This window comes from Danio rerio, chromosome 18 (genome assembly GCF_052040795.2).
Source record: "Danio rerio strain M-AB ecotype USA chromosome 18, GRCz13ab, whole genome shotgun sequence".
Taxonomy (NCBI): Eukaryota; Metazoa; Chordata; class Actinopteri; order Cypriniformes; family Danionidae; genus Danio; species Danio rerio.
The window spans coordinates 47185999-47209053 of NC_141038.1; the positions used below are offsets into that span (position 1 = coordinate 47185999).

At 36.2% G+C, this 23055-nt stretch overlaps 1 protein-coding gene across 4 annotated transcripts in view; it reads right to left on the minus strand.

The window, feature by feature from the left end:
* bcl9l (bcl9 like) overlaps window positions 1–23055 on the minus strand; it is a 97842-nt gene that overhangs the window by 40975 nt on the left and 33812 nt on the right.

The following is a 23055-nucleotide window of genomic DNA, read 5'->3' on the forward strand; positions in this document are numbered from 1 at the left end:
ACAGCAAAGTACAATTTCAGAGTTGTTTGCAGCTGTTACACCATATGAAGAAACATCACGCAGGTACCAGGAGATAACTAACGCCACAACTCACTACTGTTTGCTCTAGAGACCAATGAGTGTTTAATTTCTGAATATTTATAAAGAAATTTGGACAGAAGTTGGAGTCAGTTAATATCTTTTCTAACACTCACTGCATTTTAGCAGTAAGAGGCTACTATACAGAATATTGAGCTGAAGTTTGACTACAAAATTTAATCGCAAATTAAATCAAAATCACAATATATATATATATATATATATATATATATATATATATATATATATATATATATATATATATATATAATTAATTAATTAATTAATTAATAAAAAAAACTAAAACGCAATTAGATATTTTCCCCAAATCGTAGAGCTCTATTTGGTAGAAAAACTTTACATTTAATTTGTTCTTTTTTTTCAGCAGCGTTATCTTATACAGAACCTTCTAGACACAATTAGTCATTAACTAAAACACACACAGCCTTTATCACTCATTAACTCCTAAAGGAAATCTTCCCACAATAATGTAGTGTAACACTCTTTGTACTCATCTTCTGGAGTGGACAGGTCAGACTAACTGCACTAACTAGAATCATTAGCAATAGTGACTGACCAATATGGTTTTTTAATAGCCGATAAAACCACCAGTGTCTAAAAAGTAAGCTGATCTCACACCTGACACATAGTTTCCCGTTAGATTGGTTTATTTGTGCATGTGTGAACCCTTTAGATCTACAAACTCCAACACACTCTGGAACTGTGCCATGATGACAGTACATAATATTTTCCAAGATGTTAGTATTTAGCTTTAAGTGACATTTAAAGGCTTAACTAGGTTAATTAGGCACGTTAGGGTTATCATGCAAGCCACTGTATAATGATGGTTTGTTGTGTAGACAATCGAGAGAAAAAATATATATTGCTTAAGGGGGCTAAAAATTCATTCATTTATTTTCTTCCACTTGTCCAAAGCCTGTTTGCAGGGGCAGCAGTTTCAGGAGAGAACCCCAGACTTTCCTCTGACCAGACATTTGCTCCAGCTCCTCTGTGGGGATACCAAGGTGTTCCAAGGCCAGCCGAGAGGAGAAAGGTATAAACGGAGGCCGGAGCCAGCTCCAAGTGGGTGGGTCTTGGAGCTCCAAGTGGGCTGGGCAAACCTTATTTAGTTGTATTTAGAATTGAATATTGTGCTTTATGAATTTGTACACCTAAATCCAACCCTAAACCCAACCTCACAGTAACCTGATAAACCCAACCTACTTGCGGTGTAATTCCTCCCACTTGCAGGTCTCCGGGCTGCAGTGATACCTACTTGGCCGAGAGACATAGTTCCTTTAGCGTGCCCTGAGTCTTCCTCGAGGCCTCCTCCCGGTGGGACAAACCTGAAACACCTCCCTAGGTAGGCGTCCAGGAAGCATTCGAAGCTGATGCCAGAGCAACCTCAACTGACTTCTCTCAATGTGGAGGAGCAGTAGCTCTACTCCGAGCTCCTCCTGGGTAACAGAACTACTATAGAACTATCTATAAGGGTGTACCCTGCCACCTTGCTAAGGAAAATCATTTCGGCCACTTGTATCCAAGATCTTGTTCTTTCAGTCATGACCCAAAACTCATAACCATAGGTGGAAGCAGGGATGTAAATTAAACAGTAAATCAAGAGCTTTGCCTTTTGGCTCAGCTCCTTCTTCACCACAAGGGACCAGTACATTGACAGCATTTCTGCTGCCACTACGCCGATCTGTTTGTCAGTCTCACGTTCCATCCTTCCCTCACTTGTGAACAAAACCCCAAGATACTTGAACTCCTTTGACTGGGGTAAAAACTTTCCTTCAATCTGGAGATGGCAAGCCACCTTTTTCCAGTGGAGCATCATGGCCTCGGACTTAGAGGTGCTGATTCTCATCCCAGCTGCGTTACATTCGGAAGCAAACTGCCCCAGTGCATGCTGAAGGTCCATGTCTGTTGAAGCCAACAGAACAACATCATCTGTAAATAATGCCTCATTCACACAAGCAGCAACTTTCTAACTCGACACGCCCACCTGGTTGCCAATGGTCAGTGACGCATGCGTAGACGGACATCACCTGAGCTCGCTCACTCTCCATTGAAATGACTGGTCGCTTGGTGCTTTGCCGATGCGAGTCGCTCGTACTGTGAATGAGGCTTAGAGGTGCGCTCTGCCAAAACTCATTTCGGCCACTTGTATCTGAGATCTTGTCCTTTCAGTCAAGACTCAAAGCTCATGACCATAGGTGAAAATAGGAGCATAGATTGACCTGTAAATAGATAGCTTTGCCTTTCGGCTCAGCTCCTTCTTCATCACAACGGGCTGGTACATCGATCGCACAGATGCCCCTGTCAATCTCACGTTCTATCCTTCACTCATGAACAAAAACCCAAGATACTTGAACTCCTCCACCTGGGGTAAGGACTGTCATCCAATGTGGAGATGGCAAGGCACCTTTTTCCAGTGGAGCACCATGGCCTCGGACTTGGAGGTGCTGATTCCCATCCCAGCCAAGTCACACTCGGCAGCAAACCACCCCAGTGCATGCTAAAGGTCCATGTCCGATGAAGCCAACAGAACAACATCATCTGCAAATAACAGGGAAGAAATCCTGCGCTCCTTAAACCGAACCCCCTCCGGCCCAAGGCTGCGCATAGAAATTCTGTCCATAAAAATTCCGAACAGAATTGGTGATAAAGGGCAGCTCTGCCAGAGTCCAACATGCACTGGAAACAAGTCTGACTTATTGCCGGCAATGCAAACCAAACAGGGACGAGACAGCCCTTAACAGAGCCTAACAGGGGCTAATAATATTGACCTTAAAATAGTTCTTCTAGTCGAAACAAAACAAATAAGAAGTCCTCCAGAAGAAAAAATATCATAGGAAATACAGAGATCTGCAAACTTCGACAAACTCTGGAACTGTTCACTTGTGGTGAAAAAGCAATCCAACTCAAAGGACTAGCGAACCAGGTTTTATTACAGTGTGTGATGAATTACATGCACGGTGTAAAAATAGTCACACTTGTTTTTCTAACACCTCTCAGAATAAAACGCGGGTTAACCTGGAGCAAAGATGATAGGAAATGTCTAACAGAAATATAGTTGGACAAGCATATTTCAGAAGATCCATCTCCACGAAAACACAGAGAGAGCCTCGACTTTCACTTAAAATAATACAGTAATATAAGCAATAGATCTAAATAAAAGAAGCCCACAATAAGCACAAGGAGACGCTGTCTATATAATCTGGTGGATGATTAACATGAGCAAAGTCCTGAAACAAACAGTTGTGTCCTGACCAGTGAGATGAGGGTTTACCACCAAAACTTTCTGTGTGGAATTTTTCTTTGCATTAGTCAATGTTTGTGTGTGTGTTAAGCCTCTAAAGCAGTAATTACATCAGTGTGTCTGAATAACTTTAGAAGAACACAAGTACACACTATTGAACTGTGTGTGTGAAAGGGGAAGATTAGAGAGAGAGAAAGTGAGACGCGGGAGAGAGCAAAGAAAAGACAGGCACAGAAAAACTGAGAACATCTTAAGAGAATGACCCAGAGAACCCTGTGAAAAGCGCGTTTTTTTCCCCCAACCGCTTCTTCTCAAAACTCGGCTATTACCGCTTGCCACTTTGATCCCATTTACAGAGTCCAGAAGAAATGGGAAAGAGACTGATATGAGAAAACGAGAGCTCAAAATGGGAGTTTGTCTCTAGCAAATGACATCTGAATTGAGAACATGAAAGTGACGTCAGACGAAGAAACTTTCCAGAGATTCAAAGTTTTGTTTGAAAGAAGCAAAATGAACATCTGAGATGATTGATTTTGGAGGGGAAATTCGGAGCACATGTTTGATGCTCACAAAACAGAGAGAAACTGATGTCATGGGGACCACCAGCACGTAAAACCACAATATCTCAGAAGACAGAGTCAGAATTCCCAAATGTGTGTGTGTGTGTGTGTGTGTGTGTGCGTGTGTGCTTGTTTATGTGCTTTATGAGGACACATTCAAAATTTCCTGTAAGGGTTGGGTTTGGGGTAAGAGTAGGATAAGGCCACACAAGTATGTGTTAGTGTGTGTATGAGTGTGTGTAAGTGTGTTTGTGAAATACCAGGACATTTTGTGATCAATCTGAATAATTACATGGGCAGGACACAGGTATTAGGAGTAAGTAGTGAAGTATGGAGACATTGCTGATGTCCTGATCTCTCAAAAAGCTTATAAATCATACAGAACTTTCTTTTTAGAAGGTAAAAGTAAACATGTACACAGTTTCCTGTGAGGGTTGGGTTTTGGGGTAGGGCGATAGAAAATACAGTTTGTACAGTATAGAATAGGGCTATTCAATTGGCAGCCCCATTTGTTCAGGCCCTCCAAATAAAGTGACCAAGACATGAAAAATAAATTTAGTTCAGTCGATTTCAGAATTCCCAAGTGTGTGTATGTGTGTGTGCACTTGATTATGTGCTTTATGAGGACACATTTAAAATTTGCCATGTTTCCTGTGAGGAGTGGATTTGGGGTAAGAGTAGAATAAGGCCACACAAGTATGTGTTAGTGTGTGTATGAGTGTGTGTATGTGTTTTTGTGACATACCAGGACATTTTGTGATCAATGTGAATAACTACATGGGGATGACACAGATATTACAAGTAGGTAGTGAATTATGGAGACATTGCTGATGCCCTCATTTCTCAAAAAGCTTCTAAATCATACAGAAAGAGGGTTTTTTTTTTCAGAAAGTAAAAGTACACGTGTACACAGTTTCCTGTGAGGGTTGGGTTTTGGGGTAGGGCGATAGAAGATACAGTTTGTACATTATAGAACAGGGCTATTCAATTGGCAGCCCGCGGGCCAAGTTCGGTCATTTGTTCAATGGGCAATTTGTTCAGGCCCTCAAAATAATGTGACCAAGACATCAAAAATGAATTTAGTTCAGTCGAAAAATGACCGCTATGTAGTTATAAAGTGATGTGCCACTGTTCAATACAGCACGAGCTGCAGTTGAAGGCTGCGCAGAGCTTGAGAGACATTAAGCTAGTGGCATTGAAAACACTTAAATACTGATTCGTAAAGGCTTTTTGATGGCGCGTTTTCATTTGCACGGATCAAAACTGCTGCAACTAAACAAAGTTATGCCACCTGTGCGCTAGTTTTAAGTGCTTACACATCAAGGCTAATACGCATACACACTGCACTACATTAACTATAGCAGCAGGCCAAGGGATGGGTGCCAAAACTAGACTGAAGTATCGATAAGCTCTGATGTTAGCAGTTCCGCTGTTGGTACTGGAGAATTATTGCTAAATAATAATTAATTACAGTAGCATAACTTAACTGACCAACCTTTTATAATTTGCCATTTTCGTCTGCACAGTTGGCAATCTCACGTGGGAAATTCTCATGTTTCCGGCGAGTGTGTCAAGTATAAAAGCCTTTTTAAACCAGATTTTGGTCAAAACCCAAACAATACAAACATAAAACAAAACATTAAAAATCTGGAAAATTAGTTATGTGTTATAACAATGGAATGACACAAGGAGGAAGTCCTGAACTACAGGATCGTATTTAATACTTTATATAAAAGGCTTTTTTTGGTGATAGCAGCTCTCTGAGACCCCTCTCATATGGAGAATGGAGTTTTTCTCAGACTTCAACAGAGTGATAAAATCTTGATGGTTCTGTGGGTGTCGTCTATCAAATCTGAGCTTTAATTTGTATTCTCTATTGGATTCAAATCAGGTGATTGACTTGGTCATTCTACAGCTTAATTTTCTTTCTCTGAAAGCATTTGAGAGTTCCTTGGCTGTATTTTGGCTCATTGTCTTGCTGAAATGTCCAGCTTGGTTTCATGTTCATCATCCTGCTAATATAGATGTTGGACTGAAGCAGCTGATTCATTTTCAATGAGGAAAGGCAGAGGGTTGCTGAAGAACTACCAAGAGATTTCAGCTGCTGTCTGGGCCTTCACTGCCTTTCTACACCTCCTTTTCTTCATGTGTTTAATATTTTTTCCTGTGTCATTTCATTTTATTACATGTAAGTTAATTAACAATATGTTTTCTTTGCATATATGGATTCATTTGGTTGTTAACCAAAATCCGGTGAACATTTCAAGTCAACAGCACCTTTAGAAATAAGTTTTCTGAGAAAAGAGGTGACATTTTCAATATATATTTCCCCCACCATATGTTAAAAATATGGAACAATATTGAAAGTTACAGAGAACATAACTGCAGCATGTGTATGTATAATAACAAGCATATTATTGTGCATCGGCGTGGTCTGCGGACACAAATGCAATTATTGTTATGGTCATCATTCCTTGTGTGAAAGGGCCTTTAAATCTAACCTTTTCTGCCACATATTATTGATAAACAGAGTATGCGAACAGGAAATCAAAGCGAGAGATGAAAAGGAACATGACCCGGGCCAGACTCAAATCCAGGTCTCCCATGAGCACCATCGCTCAATATGTCGGAGCACTTTCACTGACCACAAGGACACCACTCGGATCCATTCAATATTTATTTATGCATTTATTATTGTATTATTAGTAGCTATATGTCAGTGGATGTAGACAAGTGGGAAAGTAAGTGAGCATTATATGTTGTAATAATGCTGAAACAAGTCAAAGCAGCAATTGTAAATCTTTGAGTCATATAAACTGTAGGGCTGTCAACTGATAAAAAATTAACTAATTAATCACACTTTTTTTGTACTTAATCATGATTAATCGCGAAAAGCCTTATTTATTACAGAAATAAAAACACAGGCGTGTGAGTGCCATTTGAATTTCAAAACAATCAATGCCAATAACAAACAAAAAATAGATTTCCATCTTGGATTCTGAGTGGACTACAAAAGAAAATCCAAAATACAGGCAATGCAAATATGGAAAATGAAAAATTATACTAATAATAAAGTTTTGAATACAGACATTTGTACTCATTGTAAAGTTGTATTGCTAGTTGAGAACATTAATTATAAAGTAGAAACTATTTTGCTTAGTCCTCCTTAACATTTAGCCAGTTGCTAAGACAGTTCAGTCTATTAACATTATCGGAGAGACAACGTAGCCAAGGGGTAAATCAAAGACACGTACCAAAGACTATAGACTTCTTACAGGGACTTTGGTCACACCGTCTTTAAACAATTAAATCTAAACAGCTTTGAGGGATCCGGACACCGCAAAGACTATAGAATAAATATAGACTGCCTTAAAGAGACTTTGGACACAATCAGCGATGTCAGGCGTTTGCTCTTGTTGCTAGGAGATGCACACATGCACACATACACACACACACAATGCGCGCAGTACCCGACTCTCTTCAGATTCATCAACACGCATGATCACATTCATCCAATTTGCTTAAACTGAGTGTTCTAAAGTATGGTTGTATTTTAAAAGCAAGGATTCTGACAAGGCAACCTGAAGCAGTTGCTTTACAAAAGTTGTGTGTAGGGGGGAAACACATCAAACTTAATGAAACATTTGAGGGTGCAGGAAATAAACTTAAAGGCAGAGGAATGGGCTGTCTCTGACAGCTTGCGACATCATCTGGCACTTTCACGGAATACATTTCAATGGACACCAATACCCTGATTTTATAATTAAGAAAATACTCCGATTTAGAGTCTACCATGTAAGCAGCGATTTTTGATTACCTTAAAGGACCACCCGAGTCACGAAATGCAGAGGTTTTTCTTTTCATTCATCATGTGGTGTCAAATTCCAATAAAACAACACTCTTCCAGCAGTTAAAGTCTAAAGATTAAAAATGAAACACCCGAAATGGCATGAAACTCTGGATAGCCTGGTGATGTGACATTAATTGTTTCATACTGAAACGTTCCTTCTCAAAGCGCTCCTTGGTCTTATCCATATTTCTTTGCACATTAAACACACGTCAGCCACAACAGGAAATAAAAAAAACTGCAACTGCGTTAATTTTTTTTTTACGCGTTTAATATTCAAAATGGCGAGGCAGTGGCGCAGTAGGTAGTGCTGTCGCCTCACAACAAGAAGGTCACTGGGTCGCTGGTTCGAGCCTCGGCTCAGTTGGCGTTTCTGTGTGGAGTTTGCATGTTCTCCCTGCCTTCGCGTGGGTTTCTTCCGGTTGTTCCGGTTTCCCCCACAGTCCAAAGACATGCGGTACAGGAGAATTGGGTAGGCTAAATTGTCCGTAGTGTATGAGCGTGTGTGTGAATGTGTGTGTGGATGTTTCCCAGAGATGGGTTGCGGCTGGAAGGATAAATTTGCTGGATAAATTGGCGGTTCATTTCGCTGTGGCAACCCCGGATTAATAAAGGGACTAAGCCGACAAGAAAATGAGTGAATGAATGAAATATTCAAAATTAATCGCATGCATTAACGCACTAATTTTGACAGCTCTAATAAATTGTTAATTGAATCCATTTACAGTACTATGGTTAACACGGTTTTCTTTATTCAGTTGAACATAAATTAGTGCCCATGTCCAGTTCAATTTAACTGACACGACAACAAGATTATATGATTACTGACTGAACATAACAAATGTTACAAAAAAAAAGGAAAAACCCTGAAGACCCTACAATAAAGCAATAATTGGCATAATATTTTTCATAAAAAACGTAGATTTTTTTATTATTATTTATTTTATTTTGTTTTATTTAAATTGTTCTGTTCTGTTTTGCTTTGTTTTGTTTTATATAATTTCGCCTTCAACTGTATGTATACACTACTGTATGTCAAAAGCTTGGGGTCAGTAGGAATCTTAAATGTTTTAAAATAATCGTCTCCTGCTCACCAAGGCATTCATTTCATCATAAATGACAACTTATAAAATTGTGAAATGTTATTGCACTAAACTAAGTGTTCAAAAGTAGTTTATCATTTAATTTGACCATTTATTCCTGTAATTTTAATGATGAATTTTCAGCTTCATTACTCCAGTCTTTAGAGTCACATGATCCTTCAGAAATCACTCTAAAATTAATCATTATTATTATTATTATTATTATTGTTGTTGTTGTTTTTATTTGTTTTGTTTTTATTGATGCACGGTTGCCTTTACATCTGCAAAAATGTGTTAGGCTACATTAGGGCTGCACAACACTGGAAAACTATGCAATATGCCATGTTATATGGCATATTTGGTAGTATAACCAACTACCAAAACGTTATTTCATCAGTAGTTAAAAATATATATATTTATGTTGTGATCATACTAAAAAACATACGCAGTTAATATTTTTCTGAGCCACTTAAAAAATTATCAAAGTGCAAATGATTCTGGTTCTTCTTAGCTGCGGAAGATATTGTAAAGGCCCCCAAATCTGGTCATATGCATGCAGCACACAAATGCTTGGCACATAAAACTGATTTCATATATTTCACTATACTTCTCTGCGATACAGATATAACATATATTATTATCGTATATTATATTAATATGTTCCAATATACAGTATTACGCAGCCCCAGGCTACATCATCAAATACAAGTTAAACAACGTACAGAAAACAGAAACATACTTATGTCATTTTAATAAACACCAACACTCTTATCCATGTAGTTTTGCAATCTAACAGCAAGCCTAAGTCAGCAGACAAGCACACACACACACACACACAACTTACACTGTTGCACATTTTTAGCATGCTAAAGTATATTTATAGCCTCAATGCCCAAAGGAGAGCAGGAGAAAGTAATAGGAAAATTCTAGGCCCTCTCCTAAGACACACACACACACACACACACACTTTGCATTTTGCGCCCTCCTTTATACTTGCGTAAACAAATAAATCTCTCGCACACATGCACATAGAGCCGTACTGTAGGCAATACAGGGTCAATACTGTGACCAAAGTGTGTGACAGAGGAGTTAAACGTTAACAACACACACACAGGCGCACACACAGTGAAGGCTTTATGACACTGGCCCTGGCTTAACAAACTACATTTGAGCACGGCGCCAGTGGAAATGCGGGGAGGGGAGAGACAGATGAAGAATGAAAGGGTCTGACGGCCGTCTCTGTCCCAGCCAGTCCACTTAGACTCGCTCTCTCTGGCAGACCAAATTGTTTGTTTCCAAAACAACAAGCTCTTTGACTTTTGCAGCTTAACCTCGTCAACGTTTCTGCCAGATTTAATTCGGCTGAGAAAATGGTGTGAGATGAGAGCTGCTCTCCAGTCCAATGACGAACGTGTATTGACTGGGCCATGCGTTGATGCAAGGACGTCCATTTCAATGTCTAGCAGCAACCAAAACAACAACAAAAAACACTAGCTTAATGACCATTTTGCACTATTAACTAGGGGCCTATTGGGCTTATTTGTACTTACACTGTAAAACTGCTACAATCAATGTGTGTTGGGACAACATAAAGGAATTAAGCTAAATTATTAGTTATTACGAATATGTTAATTATTAGTTGTTACAAATTTAAGTGGATTAAATGTAATAAAATAAGTTGTACCCCAAAAAACTAAAGAATTGTGTTGTTACAAATTTAATTTTAAATAAGCAGTTTGAACAAGCAGCAAAAGTAATTTTTTTTCTTTTTTTTCCAATTCCTTTTTATTATATTTTAAGTAACATCTACATCCACATTTACATGTGTCAGATCCAACATAAACCAAAAAACAAACAAATGAACAAACAAAACAAAAACAAAACAAAAGGCTTCTCAGTATTTTACATCAAAATAAAATATCACCTCTATTACTAATCTTCTTGTAAAACATTTCCAAATCCACCACGTTTTAAAAACAGCGTAAAAGGTCCCCAAACTCTATTAAAAATTATATATCTATTTCTTATCATATAAGTTATTTTTTCCATTTTCATGTTTGTTACCATCTCTTTCAGCCAACAGCCTATAGTTGGTGCACATATACTTTTCCAATTTAAAGAAATAAGCCGTTTCGCTTGTAGAATACATATATTCAAAAATATTTGCTCCATCTTTTTTAACTTGATCTCTTTGGGATATAAATGAAATTAAAAAAAATAAGGAGACATAGGTATATTAACCTCAAGAATATTTTCTATAATTTCTTTCATATATTTCCAAAAGTTCTGTATTCCTTTACATTCCCATATACAGTGATACAACGTTCCTTTATGGTCCCTGCATCTCAAGCAAGTATCAAGCAAGTATCTGGAATATTTTCATTATATTTATGCAATAAAACTGGAGTTATATAAATCCTCATCAACCATTTATATTGTAACAGTTTCAGACGAGTGTTCATTGTTAGTGATTGAGCTTCCTCGCACATCTAAATATAATTTTTTAAAGTTTATTTTGCAACCCAGGCTCATTCTGGTTACGTACCCCTATATACATTTCTTTAAAGCACCAAATACTTCCCAGAAGTTAAGTATTTTGCAGTTTTTGTTTTCGCAAATCCATCAAAGGCCTGTTAAACATCATTTGGGATATATTTAAAAAACGAAAGAAAATTCTAAGGGGGGGTAATAATTCTGATTTCAACTGTACATGAGTATAAAAGTATACATAAATGCAAAAAAAATTGTTGATTACAGCTGTTTTTAATATTTTAATATATCTTTTAATAGCATGTGTAGAAAAGTGTAGCACATCTTCCTTTCTCTGTTGTAAACAAATACTGTTGTTGCGCATAAAGTTTATTTTATGACAGCTGACACACTCAAGCTCCAGACTGTCATGATACACTTACAATCTTTTGTCAGGCTGTGGGGTAAAGGTAATGATGAAGTAAATAATGTTTTGTTTTGTTTTTTTGTAGCGACCACAAGTTTCACTTGTTGCCACAGGTTTTCATTTCGTGTTGCCTGTATGTTTTGTTTACTCTTAAAAATGCAAGTAACCATTGACTTCCGTTTTACAAATCACCAAAAAACAGATTCAGCTAAAAATCTTTCATGCTCTAATGAAGCAAATAGAAGCCCTTTAAGAATACAGTCTGTCCACTAGATCACATGTTGTCATTGTTAGTAAATCTTATCCATAGGGTATAGGGCTATCTAAAGTTAGCACGCTAACCCGATAACAGTGTGCTAAGCTGGCATAAATGTAAATATATAGTCTTAATAACAAGACTATACCCTTGATAAAATGAAACATGGTTTAATTATATTAAAAGTGCTTATTTGGCATACATATTATATTTGTATGAGCACAGTTTGACTACAAATATCTACAGTTAAACGTTTTACAGTTAAAGTGTAGCAAAACCCTGGTCATTTTCCATGGCTTAAATACTGGCTTTAAAACTGACAAGTTCAGCAGGTGGAGATTTTTTGTCTGTGTAGTGTATACTGTTGAGTTGTGTACAATAACATCAAGAATTGTGTACAGTAAGACCACAGGTCAGCAAACAAAACCACTATGTTAAGACTGTTTTCCTTCAAAACAAGTCTGATCAAATATCAGGTAAACTATCAGGTACCTTTTTATGTAATAGACATTTATGTCCAGGTAAAAGAAACAAAAAAAGATTAACCCATTAAGAGGATGTACAATGTAAAATATATATTGCTGCCTAAAAAAATTGTTGAATCAAATGAACTTTTCTAGTATCTAAGTGACATAAAAACACATTAAAATGTCTTTTTGCTGTGTAATTCTTTACACTGTAAGTTGCAAGACTAGTCTAAGCAGTACATGCAACCAACCACAAATGTGAACCACATGGTAAAATATGATTTAAAGGGCACCTATCATGCAAAATCAACTTTTGGTAGCTGTTTAGACAGAAAAATTGTGTGGGTATAGTGTGTGAACACTCATATTGGAGTTAGGGTTGTAACGGTATGAATTTTTTACGGTATGATAATCGTCTAAAACAATACCACGGTTTGACGGTTTCGCGGTATACGGTATGTTACAAATGTTACAAAATAATAGAACAGTGAAGCAAATTTGACTTTTTCCAAATAATATATTTTCAGTTACTATAAACAACACCACTTACAATGAACAAATAAAAAATAAGAAAATAAGAAATAATGTATCAAAGTCCAAATAAAGTCCAAATAAACATGGTGCAAATCCTCAGTAAAAAAATAGATATAAATATTTACTATACTATAAATAGTTACATAACGAAACTAGATTCAATATGGAACATCCTTAGGTTTTATGTGCCAGCATGGATATGGTTGTCTGTGGACATGGATTTGGATATGGTTGTCTACATATGTCTTTTGAAAACAGCAAGAGCAGCAGTTCGTCTTTGCAGTGTCACTGTTTTGTCATGTTTCTGTGCTGCTGTGCATGCAAAAGTACTTAGTATGAGAATTATTTCATGCAAAACTTTTTTTTTTTGCGTTTTATTTAGCCGCGCATAAATGTATGCCTATCTCTCATTCCGTGTTGTTCAAAAAGCTCATTGTTGGTCCACAAACAAAAGCGAAACCTATGCTTATTGGTTGTGATATAGCGAGTTTGAACCAATCTGGGCATGGAGGAGGGACAATGCATCAATGTATCATGTCTGGTTTGTCCAGAGACACAGTGACGAGCGTTTCTTTGTCAAATCAGCGTTGTCAAATTTTGATGACGTAACCGCACTGATTCCGGAGCCTCTGAAAGTCCGTGAATGTTATGTGATACGTAGCAATGGAAAGCTGAGATTCTCTTCTTTATGCCAATCTTTGAATTGTATGAATCGGATCAGCGGATCAAAAGTTATTAAACATTTAAGAGCAATACTTATTTTTAGCCGCGGGCGGCTGTCTCGGTCTTTAAGGGTAAAAACCGTTGATATGCAATTGTTCATGGTATGATAATCGTGCACGTTCAAATCGTGGTAGACCGTCATACCGGTATATTGTTACAACCCTAATTGGAGTGATACAAACACAACAAGTCTCTTTTTTAAAATTTCCTGTGGTTAAAATAGGATCTAAATGCCAGCAATTTTGAGGCCCACCGCAACGTGACATAGCAGTGTAGTTTTCCCGCTCACCAATATTGATTGACAGGCATGTATCAATATGTATCCATAGTAACATATACTGTATAATTATGTCCACAGGACAGGATTTGCAAAGAAACTGGGATTTAAAAAATCTGTTCCTATTATACCTTTCAGAATATTGGAATTTTCTGCTCTGAACACTATTTAGCTGTTTTTGTTGCCATTTGCCTATAATGCTAGTTCTCCCTGCCCACTGTTCCCATATGCCTGTCAGAGTGTGCCTCAATCTCCAACTGTGTCAGATAAACAGCACAATGACAGACATGAAGGAAGCAGATCTCACGTAACGTTTGTGAGAAATAGAACAGAAAGAACTTTCCCAATGATTATTTGATGTATTTGTTATGGAGTTAATTCAAGCCTTTATGCAATGATGAGTCACACACAATGTCGTTACAAAGTTCACGCAAACACACACACACACACACACACACACAGACACACACACACACAGACACACACACAGACACACACACAGACACACACACAGACACACACACAGACACACTGCTGAGCGTGTTTAACTTTGCATGGCAAATGTGACAGGATACACGTTAATATCCACTGCTGTATGGATATCCGTTATGTTAATGTACAAAAGAAAACTGATTTAACATCCACAAACTGAGACTGAAGAGTCTGCATTTATAATTGGACTGACCTGCGGCTGTGGTGATGAAGTAAAGACGGTAAAATTGCTGTAATTCGTCTTTAAACTAATAAAACTAGTAAAATGTGATTCGTAATCACATTTGATGATGACTGATGATCACGGCGAGCTTTGATGCCAAGTACAAATGACATTGTTGGTACAGAGATACTTTTTTTTTATATAAACCCACTTCAACAAAGCCTAAATACACTGCCTAAAGAAAGATAGTAAAAAAGAAAAGTAATAATAAAAATAATAATAATAGGGAAAAAATGCAAAATTTTATAAAATAAAAGTAATAAAAAATAAATAATAAAATAAAAGATACATAGACAGACGGACGGACAGACGGAAAGACAGACAGACAGATAGATAGTGATTGTAATTGAATATTTAATTGAACAGATCTTTTAATCCTGGTTGCTTTGCGCACGTCCTGTCTTGTTGATATGATTATACGCGTTACTACGAAGAAATGTTATTACATGGCTGTCAATCAATTCGGTGGGTGGGGAAACTGCAATCCTACCTCACGTTGCGGCGGGCCTCAAAATGGGAGGGATTTAGATCCTATTTTAAGGAACTTATTGTCTTTATATAACCCCAAAATTACTGTGAACACACTATAGCAACACACAGCTCTGTCCAAACAGCTTACAAAAGATGATTTTCATCATAGGTGCCCTTTAATAATGGAAATTTAAAGGATGCAATTGAACTCATTTTTAGGGCAATACACAGTAAAATATACCGGGTTCCACACAATTAATTTGATTTATTTGATTTGACAAATAGGTTACCTTGTTACTTTTTAGAAATTTAAGTGGGTTAAAGTCAAGTATAGGGTTGTTTCAGCTAGTTTTAAATAAGTAGTTTGAACAAACAGCAAATGTCTTTTTTTTACATAATGACATGAAGCTATTAAAAACAAGAGTCAAGGAAAAATTTCCAGTAAATTATTTCAACAAACCCGCGCAAGTATATTCAGCAAACAGTTTTGCTGCCCACAAATTATGCACAAGATTCCTGCAAATAAACCCATTTTGCCAGGGTTATGCATAGAGTACACTTTGTGTAATCAATGCAAATCACATACATAGGGCTAGTCCCTGTGACAAAAGTGTATGTACACACACGCGTTGTCAACTGTGTCCTATCTGGCATTGAGTTCAAAGGGTCAGCGGCACTGTACTTAATCCCACTCCATCACCTGATGGCACGACCTTTGCTCACGCTACCGAGCGCAGTAAAGGAAAGTTAAACACACTCAAGCCAGCTACCATGCTGAAAGCTCTAATCATTCACCTGCTACTGGCATTTAAAAGCCCATAAGCACACGGGTCACAACTGAGCATTCGCCGCCGCCAATCAGGTCTTTCCACTACTGCACGCTCCATTACGCCTAGAATTGGCAGTGTGAGATTAATTAAAGACACAACATGTATGGTTCACAATATAGAGGTCACTTATTCAAAACAAGAACAATAACATTAACTTGATTACACCGTGAATTAGTGGAATCCTAGGAATTGTCATAATCATGTGATTATATTAAAATCATTCAAATTTACTACATGCTTTGATTTGATCTTTTAAATTCACATTATTTGATTTTCTAATTACTACTCACTTTATTTGACAAGTTATATATTTTGTAGTCATGCACCTGTTTTATGTGGCTGAAGCAATTATAGTAATATAAATAGAAAATTAGAATTAAAATAAAAATTTTATTAAATTATAGTAAAATGATCAATAAAAAATGGAAATAAAGTAAAAAATAAATAAAAAATAAAAATCAAATCAAATAAATAACAATAGAAATAAATTTAAAATTACATAAAAATTTAAATAACAAATAACTTAAAGTAAACAAAAACTTAAAGTAAAACAAATAAACAAACAATCAAATAAATAGAAATAAAATAAAAATTAAATAAATTAAATTTAAATATAAATAAAACAAAAATAATAAAATCAAAAATAAGTATAAATATAATTAAAAAAATAAAACTTAAATTAAATCAAATAAAAAACTAAAAAACTAAATAGAAAATAAAACAAAAATTAAATTACATAAATAAAAAATATAACATAAATAAAATAAAAAAGTAATTAAGTTAAACAAAAATAAATACATAAAATAAAAATAAATAAAAATAATAATTTTTTTAAATTAAAATAAATATTTAAACAAATAAGTATAATTAAAATAAAATTTTATATTATATATATATATAAAAAAAATAAAAAATAATTAAATAAAAAATTAAATAAAACAAAAAATAAAATAGTAAATAAATAAATAAAAATAGAAATTAAATAAAAAATGAAAAAAAAAAATAAATAAATAAATAAATAACACTTAAAATTACAATTTAAACAAAACATACATTTTGATTAAAATAAAAATAAATAAATAAATAAATAAATGATTAAAGTAAAATAAATAAATAAATAAAATTAAAATAGAAACAAATAAATAAAAATAATAAATAAAAATTAAAACAAAACAAAATTAAATTAAGGTAAAATAAATAAATAAATAAATAAATAAATAAATAAATAAATAAATAAATACATACATACATAAAAAAAATATTAACATTGAATTTAAACATTGTTGGAAACATTTAGAATGATGCAGGTACATGTCAAGAAAACATCAAATTATTCTAGTGGATTTTGAAATTTCCATGCAAAAATCTTCTATATTATGCCTTTAAAACAGACATATAATTGTATTCTCATTGCTGACCTATTTTTATAAAGGTCACATTAAATTATTTCTGTCTATGATTATGACTCAAGAATTTGGGTGGGGAATTGTAATACTAAAGACTCTGTTCTCTCTCTCTCTCTCTCTAACACACAAGCACAAATGGGCACAAACACACACTTATACAGCTATCTTAATGAAGACTTTCTTCATTAAGGTTTTTGTATAAGCGTACAAACTGTATTTAATCCCCCTACCCCTAAACCCAACCCTGACATACAATCTGCTTTATAACAGTTTTCATTCTGTCTGATTCATGAGCTGTTTTCTTCACAAGAAAGTTCAACATTTACTGGTATTGCTATACTTGTGGGGACATTTTGGGCCCCACAACATGATTAATACAAGATACAACACATACACACATAAAATTCTGTCATCACACACCTTCATGTCTTTTGTGAGCTATGTGACTTTCCCTCTTCCATAGAGCTCCTGATATTTACTGATAGGCAAACGTTTTAACCACTGTGACTGGATCAGTGAGTCAGCTGTTAGATCTCAAGAAATATTCAGCTACAGGTTTAGTAGTATTAGTTTGTTTAAGGATTGGTAAGAGGTAAAATGTGGGTCAACAGAAGAATCACAAAAGTAGTTACAGAAACCACCAACTGGGTAATTGTTTTTTTGTATGTACATTAGTGTGTCTTTTAAATTATTAGAACACATTTTTCATGATTTACAGAAAAAGGCTCTCTAAAATGTGAGTTTTTTATATATATATAAAAAGTCTTGACAAGCATATTTTGTAAAATAATCATTTGATGACCCATTAAAAGACTCTAAGGGCCCTATCATACACCCGGCGCAATGCGGTGCGGCGCAAATGTTATTTGCTAGTTTCAGCTTGACGCAAGTGTCGTTTTGCTGTTTTGCACCATGTTGTTTAAATAGCAAATGCATTTGCGCTCATATGTGCGCCCATAGGCGTTCTGGTCTAAAAAGGAAGGCGTTCTGAGGCGCCTCGCTTACACACTGCTAAATAGCCTACACACAAGATGTAGAGCAATAGGCATATATCTTTACATATGAAAAAAATTAAATATTAAGGATATATATATATAGGATATAATGAGAATATATATAGGATATAAATATAAAGGATTAAAATATTAAAAAAACATTATTTTCTAGCCTACATAAATATGAAAAACCACTGCTTTTATGCCTTCTTCATCTTGGGAGGCTTTTTTCAGTTTATTCATAACAATTTGCTTTTGTATAATGTTATTATTATTAGCATTTTTATTTATTATATCCGTATTTATGTTTGTTTTATTAAAAACAAGCTTAGATTTGCCCACCTGCAGGTTTTAGACCAGGGGTGGCCAACCCTGTTCCTGGGGATTCTACCTTCCTGCAGATTTCAGTTGCAACCCATATCAAACACACCTGCCTGTAATTATCACGTGGTGTTCAGGTCCTAATTAATTGGTTCAGGTGTGTTTGATATGGATAGTAACTGAAATCTGCAGGAAGGTGGCTCTCCAGGAACAGGGTTGGCCACCCCTGATTTAGACCATTTGGGGCACAGCATGTGTTTTAGGATATAACTCAAGTTTTTGAGCACACTTCTTTATTATTGTTCATTTTTTCATTTGCTGGAAATTAGAACTGAATTTAGAAATAGTTTTGAAATAAATATTTGCGCTTACCAAACGAAATTAATTATTTATAGGCTAATTGATGTCTGTGCATAAAGGTTTCCTTATCCATGAGAGAAAGTGAAAGTAGATCGATTATCTCTCATTCTTGATTGGTAGATGCTCTGTTAACTGTTTTCTGTTCAAAACTGTTAACTGTTAACTGTTTGCTTGTGAAATGTTCAGTTTTTCCACTTACACTTACTTTACGTCATGTAAATAGCAAATGAGCTATGGCGCGACGCAGCTGGCTCTTAAAGGGAATGGGAGATGAGACTCTGATTGGTTTATTCTCAAAACACACCTATAACTCATTGAGAAAATAAACTCAACCCTTTTAGACCATGCGCCACGGCGCAAAGCAGATTTTCCTGTCCTTATATTAGCAAAAATGCATTCTGACACGCCCTGAATACGTTTGCGCCCTGTGCTTTCCGTTTTGTGCATGGACCGTCAAAAGAGAGCCCCAAAGATCACAATTCAGCCCTAAAATACTACTTAAGGGGACCTATTATGCAAAAATTACTTTCATAAGAGTTTTAAACACAGTTGTGTGGCAAAAGTGTGTGAATATAGCCAACCTTCAACCTTATGGCTCCATAACTTCACTCCATAAAAGTTACGCCTCTTATACGACAAGTTACGCCCCTGAGACCCCTTTATGTTATGCCCCTGTCTTGCAGTACGCAGACAGACCCTTCTTAAACATTTCAGTGGCTGAACAGCACTTCAGTGCATATAACCCATTCATAACACAACACAATCTACATAAGCTTTGCGTGACTAGAATAGTTTTAAAACAGAACATTACCTGTCTAACAGAAATACTTCATTCATGGTGGCATCCTTCCTCCAGCATGCAAAACTAACTCCAATATTGATTCAGAATTTTAAAAAGTTGCACGTGAACGCACAAACGGCAGATCTGCCTGGTGCGCAGATGTACAAATCTACATTTGGTGACAGACAGTTTGGGCTGCTTATCAGAATTATTGGAATTGTCAGCCCGAAAATATTTAATTGGATGAACATTTTTTTAGTTTTATGCCTCACCCAGAATATAAAAATACATAAATGCATTAACTACTTAAACTCTGTTGCTATTTGGGGATTTCCGCCTGGATTTTGCCTACCCAAATTTAAAAGCTTCCCAAATCCACATGCAGAGGTGTAAATGCAAAAATTTGGTATCATTTTAAAGAAAACCCTTTGAATTTTCATAAAAAACTATTGAAAGTGTTTAAAATATCTGTATATGTTGTCTGTGTTATAATAAACATCAAAAAAAAGAGGCGCTTTTTGTATTTTTTTTATAAACTCAAATTTGAAGTGTACATTTTAGGTTCTGTGTGCTCTAGCGTGCTGTAATTTTGGTGGTTCCTGCACATGTCTGTAATCATAGGAAAAAAGAAAAATGTCTCCACCATAATCTATGCAAAAATTATTGCATTCCAACTGATGAGAGGTGCTGTACAAGCCACAGAGACCGATCCTTGTTTACATATTTCACTATTCTTTTTTTTGATCAAACATAATTCACTGTGTTTGGACCACATCAGACATATAAAAGGATTGCTTATGCACATCACCTCAAAAACAGAGGAGAATGGCCTTGAAGGGCACAGCATAAGATAAGAGATGACAGCTGTCTGTGCTATCTGGGGCTGCTTATTGATCATGAATGTATTGTTTACATTTCTGCTTTATTCTTACTTTCTTACTTTAATCAATACTACTGGAATTTGATGGGACTTTCAACCACCACAACAAAAATGTTCCTGAAGACAACCACCTGAAGTGTTTGATTTTCTTTTCTCCTGTTGTACACTCAATAAATGATCAAGTGTGGAACTTCTTTGGTATTTCTGTAATGCTAAACGACAATAAAACATTGTTTTGTGCATATTGTGCCATTTATATCCACACATTTGAAACATTAAACGCTGTGTATATTACACAAACAAGTGACAAGCACACAGGTAAGATGTAGGGAAATTAGCCTGCTTTCTAACACCTTCAGACAACTTGAAATACAATGCTTTGTATGTGATCCTTCTAAGGTTGCTTTTGTGACTGAATGGAATAAAAAACAGATCCTTCTGAATTCAACAAGAAATAGATGACTTAGAACGAACAACATAACGGAGAGTAAATGAAGACTATCATCGGAGGGACAGACAACACAATTGGTGTACTCTACAAATCATTCAGAATTGAGCACACTTATGGCACTACCATAAAAAGCAATCGCCCCACACCCAGATTAGAACCGATGACTCAGCGTTCGAGAGAAACACGCACAGAATCGTAATTGTTGGGATCGTGTCTTGTCCGAACATGAAACTTGCCGAGCAGAAACCCAATTTCCCACACGCCACCTGAAACCACCTGAGTCCAACACGCTTTCATCCTGTGCCTGACTAATATGGCCACAAACGGTGACTAACGCACTTTCTCACTTTCCTTAATTTCTTGCTTTCCTCAGCAGCGGGGACTACTTCACACACACATACACCGTCGGCACACTTTTTCCCCTCCCCGGCGCTCTCTATTTCTGTCTCGGTATGTGTTCTGCTCATTCCCTAATGAAGTGTGTGAAGAGGGAGCCATTAAACACATTTTAAACCATGTTCAAACCCATTATTCATGCTGCCTGTAGGATTGCGCTTGACATTTGACTGAGCATCAATTATGTTTGACAGCTCTATAAACGATACACAAAGGACTTGTTAGTGGGGGCGAGCGCTACAATTACGATTGCTCACACTTACGGTTCGAGCTTCATTCAGATTTCCAACTTCCACATATGACTTAGACATAAATTACACATTGGAATTACACATGCTATTTCTAAACACCTTAAAAAAAAATGGGCAGAGATTCTGAGAGGTAAAAATGTACAGGTTTATGCTTGGTATTAATGTGTTTGCATTGATGTAGTCACAGATGAGATATCTTACTATTTCTTTGGTATACACTGGTGTTAAAGGGATAGTTCACCCAAAAATTAAAAGTACCACTTATTCCAATGGAAATACATGTATATCACAAAAAAACGAAATATCACAATGTCTGATTTTTTTCAAATGGATTCCAATTTACTGAAATCAGATTCAAGCCTTGTCCAAATGTAGAAATGTATCCGATATGAATCAGATCTATGCCCTCGTGCCTTCATTATAAGCTGGTAGATCGGATTTTCACCTGTTAATGTGAGTCGCACATCATTAAAGACTACTGCATGGTTTCCGCTACATTCATTCTTCCGTGGCGGGGCGCCACACCAAATTTCCTCCCGCCACGGCTACATTACAGCTTCTTATTTAAAATATTCGGTCGTTTTTTAAATAGCGGGTTAAAAATTGCACCTAAAATGTATGAAAAGGTAAGTGAATAATAACAGCGCAAACTTTTCTGTGACCGTAGTAGTGCTGTGCGTTCTGTTAACCCTTTAGGGTGACTTGCTGACTGACCGACAGGTGCGTGATGCGTGAGACCAGCGAACACGACGTAGCTTTTAGTTATGATGAACACAATAATTTCCATAATTATACTTTATTTATAGACAAAGGTCTTTGGCTCTGCATATAATGACTTTATCTTGCTGGAGTTTATAGCCGTTTCACTTTACTTCAGGACGCATTAATGCCGCGGTCCGCTCCGCAAGTCTATCGGAGACATTCATAAATATTCCTATCAAATCTAATAAATGTTGGAGACATACTCAGTAAATGAACGCACTAAATCACACATCAGCCACGTTTATTTGAGGGCGCGCAAGAAAATCTGCACTTGAGCAGCGAATATTTGAGGCCGTGCAAGAAGTTTTGTGCACGAACAGAAATCGGTGCTCAAGCAGAGATTGACATGCTCGTAGACTATTACATGAATGCGATCTCGACTTAATACTCATGACATTTGTCAATGAAATAACACCTCATGTAGTGGTAGATCGGTGTAAAATGGCTAACAGAG